The 6769-nt window shown below is 46.5% G+C and overlaps 1 pseudogene; it reads right to left on the reverse strand.

Annotated features, from left to right (window-relative positions):
* Window positions 1–3788: 3788 nt before the first annotated feature.
* Window positions 3789–6132, reverse strand: LOC138514437 (zinc finger protein 271-like; annotated as a pseudogene).
* Between the last annotated feature and the right edge of the window lie 637 nt (window positions 6133–6769).

Consider the following 6769-nt stretch of genomic DNA (forward strand, 5'->3'; position numbering starts at 1 on the left):
GCGGAGAGAGGCAGGGAGGCTGTTCCAGAGGGAGGCACCTGCAGAGGATAAAGATCTTCACCCCCCCACCCAAGTATCTGCTTGGAGAAATGGCTGACCCGCAGACAGTTGAAGGAAGACAAGTGGAGGGATCGGGAAGGCAAGTATTTGGGGAGGGAGTGTTCCAGATAGCGTAGGCCGAGGACCCAGAAAGCCAGGCCCCAGAAAGCCTTATAAATGCAAAGGGTCTTGAACTTAATCCTTGAAGCCACAGGGAACAAGTGAAGGGATGTCAGTGCCATAGAGATGCTGTCCTTGTGCTTGAGGCAAGAGATAAGTCTTGCAGTTCTGTCCTGGATGAGTTGAAGAGGACAGAGGGTAGAAGAGGGCAGGTTGAGAAAGAGGCTGTTGCAGTATTCCAGCCTAGAGAGGACCAGGGCTCTGGAGAAAAGAAAGAATACCTCTGAGAAGGTGCAATTGGTAGTGAGACTTTTAGAGATGTCTGTGATGTGAATTGAGAGAACGGAGTCGAAGATGACCCCCAGGTTTTTTGCCTCGATGGTAGGTGGAGGCGAAGGTCCCAGGGAGGCCGACCAGAGAGAAAGAGGGAAGGTGGGAGCAGGGGTCCCGATTGGGACAATCTATGTCTTACTGGCATTGAGGCAGAGGTTGTTTGCAAAACACCACGACTGAACTGCAGACAGACAGTCAGGTATGAGTGAGGAAGAGGCTGAGGGTAGCCTGAGGGAGAGCTGCATGTCATCCGCATAACACTGAAAGTTGGAGGTGAAAGTGGCTATCATCCGGGCCAGGGGGGGCATGTAGCCATTGAAAAACCAGGGGGATAGGATAGATCCCTGGGGGACATAGCAAGTAGAGGTAGTGATAGGGGAGAGGAAAGACCCCAGTTCCACCTCGGATGAGCGGACAGAGAGAAAGGAGGTTAGCCACGCAAGGGCCTGATCAGTGAGGCCCAGGGTATCATGGAGACGTTTGATCAAGGTGTTGTGGTTCACCGTCTCAAAGGCAGAGGAGAGGTTGAGTAGAATGAGGACAGAGTGGCAGTTAGAATCAAGATTTGAGAGCAGATCTTCACGGGTGTTCAAAAGAGCAGTTACTGGGAAATAGCCAACTTCTCCAGGAGTCTGCCCAGGAAAGGAGTGATAGAGATTGGGCGATAGTTTGCAGGAATGGAACGGTAAGCAGAAGGTTTTTGCAGGAGGGGGTCACAAGGGAGTGCTTAAGAGCAGCAGGGAAAAGTCCAGTGGTGAAGGAGAGGTTGCAGAGGTCGGCCAAGGCTAGGCAAGAGAGTCAATGTTGTCTTTGATGGTTTTGGAGGGACAGGGGCCCATCTGTTTGGAGGAGGCTTCCATGGACCTGACTTGTCTAGTGACCTCCTCAGGTGTGACCGGGGAGAGAGAAGATGTGAGGGGTGGAGGTGGCCAAGGGTGGTACAGGAGATGTTGGTGCATGAGGTGGTGAAGAAGAGAGGGAGGATAGAATATCCAGTGTTTTTTAGGTGAGGTGTGCAGCCAGGACCAAGGAAAGGGCCTGGGATGCTGCAATGAAGGTACGGGAATGTTCCTTTGTGAGAGGTGCTGACACTGTGTGTTGGAGGTCTGGTCGTGACGAGGTGATCCCTAAAAGTGTTACTTCTCTGGTAGGTAAATACTGGAAGTTCCTTAAAGAGATATTCCACTCTCAGGTCACATGTTAACCTTCCCCAATTCTAATTTTTCCAATTGCTATTATACTCATTTGTTTTTCAATAGATATTTCAAATTATTCATTGCAGCAACTGTGGACATGTCCAAAAAGGGAACATAATCAACCATCCACGTACAGGAGAAAAGATCAAAGTGAAGGATTATGTGACGCATGATACCCCACGTATCATTTACTCTATCAAATGCCCCATGTGGCTTGTACTATATAGGCCAATCCAAGAGGTCAGCGAAGCTCAGAGGGAATGAGCACAGGTCATGTATAAAGAATGGAAACCAGAATTCCGCTGTGGCCAGATACTGGCAGGAGAATCATCATAACCTGTCCCAGATAAGGTCTCAAATTATTGAAGTGGTGACAAGATACAACATACATGAAAATATTCACAAGAGACTCCATCAAAGGAAAACCCTTTGGATTGATCGCCTTGGCACTCTTGCACCGAACGGAATGAATGAGGAGATTAATTATTTGTGCTTCATTTGATACTCGATGCTGTTTTCAGAATGGATGTTTTCAACTTGACTCTATTTGGTGTTTCCGTATTATATGTGATTCTTGATTGACTGTCATTTATTTACACCAGTCTTATATACAATGGGCCTCATTACGACCCTGGCGGTAAGGGGTATACGCCAGCGTTAGCTGCGCCGACCCCTTACCGCCAATTACGAGGTCCCTTAGCGCCATGGCGCTTTTAACACCTGCTTTTAGCAGGTGTTAAAATCCATGGCGCTAAGGGACCATGGAGTTAATTACGCCACCGTAATTTACGGTGGCGTAATTAACGCCTTCCCCACTCCCATTATGCCCTATGGGGCAAAAATGGGAATGGGGAAGGGTAAATGGGGATTGGGGAATTACCGCCCCCGCCAACCTCGGAATGGGGCGGTAAGTCCGCCAACCACCATGGCGTAAACTACGTTTACGCCATGGTGGTAAAGTCACGGCCCAGGCGGTAACTTACCGCCTGGGTCGTAATGAGGCCCAATGTCCCTCGTGTAAACACTATCTTTGGATCTTTTACAGATCTTATCACTCAAGCTTCCCACGATCGCGGCACATACTATACTCTTTAAATATGTTCCATTACCTCACATTGGGTTGGGTTCCAGCTAACAAGCACCTCATTAATATTCACAGAGACTAATTGCTCTGCTAGTAAGGTATGGAGTGCACCTTTTGTAATAGTCATTGTTGACTTTAAGTTTTATTAGTCATTCATGTTTTACGTTTTGCTTTCTTTCTCCACTTTTTTTGTATATACGCCACATGAACACAATTGGTATGTATGCATTGATTTATTGCTGAATTACGACTTTGTATGTAACCCTTGTATTACTATATGTGTACAATTCATTGCTCAGTCCTGACGATGGAGCAAGGCTCTGAAATGCATTGGCTATGAGCCGTATACCGTTAAGGAAGCTGTCTGTCCTTACATTTGTGATTCAACTCATTTGATTAAATAATCATTTGCATCACTACGTGGAGGATGCTTTAATTTCTCTATAACCTGCCAAAGATATTCAAGACTACATGAAAATATCATCTTGGACTGTTTTTGGAACATGCAATGCAGCTTTTGGTTTGAAGAACAGTTTGTGAGCATCCGGCTTTAATTGGGTAGTTTCACCCAGGTTTTTTTTCCTGTCTGCATTTCTGGATCGTTGTGTCATAGGATCTGTTCATTCAAGATAGCTCCTACAAAACTTCGATTAGAATTACTATAATTGGAATTAATCTGAACCTAATTAACCTTTGTGGTGCCCGCCTATTCCCCTGCAACCAATGTGGTGAAGATTGCCATCAGTGAAAGACCTATGGGGGAGGAGGGGACAGAGGTCCCCCCATAAGTGACGAGAGTGCCTGAGGGGCAGAGGTCGAAGACGGCAGAGGAGCCAAGGCCAGCAAGGGAGCTGGGACCATAGTGGTTGAGAAAGGAGCCAGTGCGGGCTGGGCCGCAGGGGGCAAGGGAGAGCCAGATACGGTGTTAGTGGGTGGTAAGTTCACCAAAGGGGAGGAGGCTGAAGGGTTTGTCCGTGTGCAAGGTAGTGGCAAGGAGGCTGTGTCGAGGGTAGAAGGGTGGTTAGAAGGTGGCAAGGGACCCAAGGTGGGCACAACAGGCAAGGGAGCCAGGAATGCCGAAGGATCTGGTGCAGAAGAAGGAGGGAAGTGGATAAGGCAGGGGAGGAGCCTATCCATGACATTATGTTCATGTTTTGTACAGCTGTTATAAAAAACCTTTTGGCTGCAATATAATAACAAAAATAAAAACAATTGTAATATTGCTGAGCATTGTTGAAGCATGTTAATCTCTGTCATTTAAATTCCTAATAATGAGTTTAATTGTCTGCCTGCCCTCGTGCTACTGAGTCCTGATTGTTGCTGTGATGGTATTTCTTTTATTGTAGTTCTTTTGTGTATTTCGGTGTATATGACTTGTGCATTCTTTACATATTGTTATGACATTCATTTATTTCAGAGTGCTGACAACTGCCTGATGAAAATACATCCAAACCGATTCCCTACTTGACATCTACGGAAAGAGTCCATAGTCAAAGATCTCCTAAACACTTGGTGGTCGTCCAGTGTTCTTAAAACAATGATTCCTCTGATGTTTGCTCAGACTTGAGCAGTGATTGAGCTTTCATACATACTTGGCTCCTCTGATGGGCGCTTAGGGTTGAGAGGTCACTGAAGCTTTTCATGCGCTCTGAGCACTTGTGGGACATCACTCCAGTTTGGATCCTCGGATGGCTTCTCAGAGCTGAGGACTGAATGAAGCTTTTCTTGCACTCAGTGCACTTTTAGGGCTTCTCGCCAGTATTGATGCTCTGATGCCTTTTCAGATCAAAAGGTGATCTCAAGCATTTCTTGCAAGCTGCGCACTTGTAGGGATTCTGGACATTATGAATCCTCTGATGGTTTGTCAATGCTGAGGAGTAGCTGAAGCTTTTCTAGCACTCTATGCACTCATACGGCTTTTCTGCCAGTATGGATGCTCTGATGCCTTTTCAGGAGTGAGGATGAAATGAAGCATTTCTTGCACTCTGTGCACTTGTAGGGCTTCTCCCCAGTATGGGTTCTATGATGGATTATAAGAGCTGAGGAGCGACTGAAGCATTGCTTGCACTCTGTGCACTCATATGGCTTCACCCCAGTATGGATCCTCTGATGGATTATCAGAGCTGAGGATTGACAGAAGGATTGTGTGCACTCGGGGCACGTGAAGGGCTTCCCCCCTGTATGGGTCATAAGATGCCTTTTTAGATTTGAGGAGCTACTGTAACTTTCCTTACACTCTGTGCATGCATATGGCTTCCCTCCAGTATGGGTCCTCTGATGGACTATCAGAGCTGAGGAGCGCCCGAAGCATTGCTTGCACTCTGTGCACTCATATGGTTTCACCCCAGTATGGATCCTCTGATGGACTATCAGAGCTGAGGAGTGACTGAAGCATTGCTTGCACTCTGTGCACTTGTACGGCTTCTCACCAGTATGGATCCTATGATGCTCATATAGTCTTGAGATCAGATTGAAGCTTTTATCACACTCTGTGCACGTGTAGGGCATTTCCCCAGTATGGATGCTCTGATGTCTTTTCAGATCAGAGGATCTACTGTAACTTTCCTTGCACTCTGTGCACTCATATGGATTCACCCCAGTATGGATCCTCTGATGGATTATCAGAGATGAGGAACGACTGAAGCTTTTCTTGCACTCTGTGCACATGTAGGGCTTCTCCCCGGTATGGATGCTATGATGACATTTCAGATATAAGGATGAACTGAAGCATTTCTTGCACTCTGTGCACTTGTAGGGCTTCTCTCCATTATGGATTCTCTGATGGATTTTCAGAGTTGAGGAGTGACTGAAGAATTTCTTGCACTCTGGGCACGTGTATGGCTTCACCCCAGTATGGGTTCTATGATGCACATATAGTCTGGAGAGCAGATTGAAACTTTTCTCACACTCAGTGCACTTGTAGGGCTTCACCCCAGTATGGATACTCTGATGCCTTTTCAGGAGTAAGGCTGAGCTGAAGCATTTCTTGCACTCTGTGCACTTGTAGGGCTTCTCCCCAGTATGGGTTCTATGATGCTCATAGAGTCTTGAGATCCGATTGAAGCTTTTCTCACACTCAGTACACTTGTACAGTTTCTCGCCTCCATGGGATGTCATGTGTGAGATTAGAATGGACCTGTGAGTGAACCACATCCCACAGACTCTGCAGGCAGCTGCCTTCTCCTTTGTTTTGATCTTCATAGGGGTGCCAGGCAATGAATTCCCCAAGGAGGATCGTACATTATTTGCAGGTTCATTTGAATGGCAATGCCCATCGTCTGTAGAGCTTCTCTTGGTCCTTGGTATATTCCATCTTCTCGTCTTCATGTCCAGACTCTTGGTTTTGGAAACGACTCCAGTCTCTGTTGAAAGAAGCAAAGATTTCAGATATTATTTCATGCAATTGTACAACAATGAAGAACATTGGCAAGTGTAGTACAGATTGCCCCACCCCCACACTAACACACTTGGTGATACTGAGAGTTGCTGTCGGTCAGTCTGTCCATCAAATTAAATATAGGAATTCAGAGAAAGGCAAAATAACCTGGAAAAAGGATGGGTGTAAATGGAGGAACAGCAACTGATGTTAATCTGCTGCTTACTCGCGTTCTTGTTTGCATTTTACTCCCAGCATGTACAATCCTGCACACTTATTCCTACAGTAGTTGCTCCCTCCTTTTCCTATTGTCTCTCTCTGGGTAAGAGCTTCAAATGGTAAGTATGATACTCTAAATCTGATATAAATCAATTAGTCGCAAAACACATAGGGCCTCATTACACGGTATGCGGTAACCATGGTGCTATTAGCGCCATGGGTGCCGCCGGTATTTTACTGTGTCCGCCTTGGTGGATGGCGAAATTACCGCCCTACTCCAAGGTGAGTGGGGGCAGTAATTCTCCATTCACCAAGGCACTTCCCCATTCCCATTTCTGCCCCCATAGGGCTCAATGGGAATGGGGAAGGAGCTAATTACGGTACCGCAGATTGCGGTACCCG

Source organism: Ambystoma mexicanum, chromosome 12, assembly GCF_040938575.1.
Source record: "Ambystoma mexicanum isolate Mex_15411 chromosome 12, UKY_AmexF1_1, whole genome shotgun sequence".
In the NCBI taxonomy this organism is placed as follows: Eukaryota; Metazoa; Chordata; class Amphibia; order Caudata; family Ambystomatidae; genus Ambystoma; species Ambystoma mexicanum.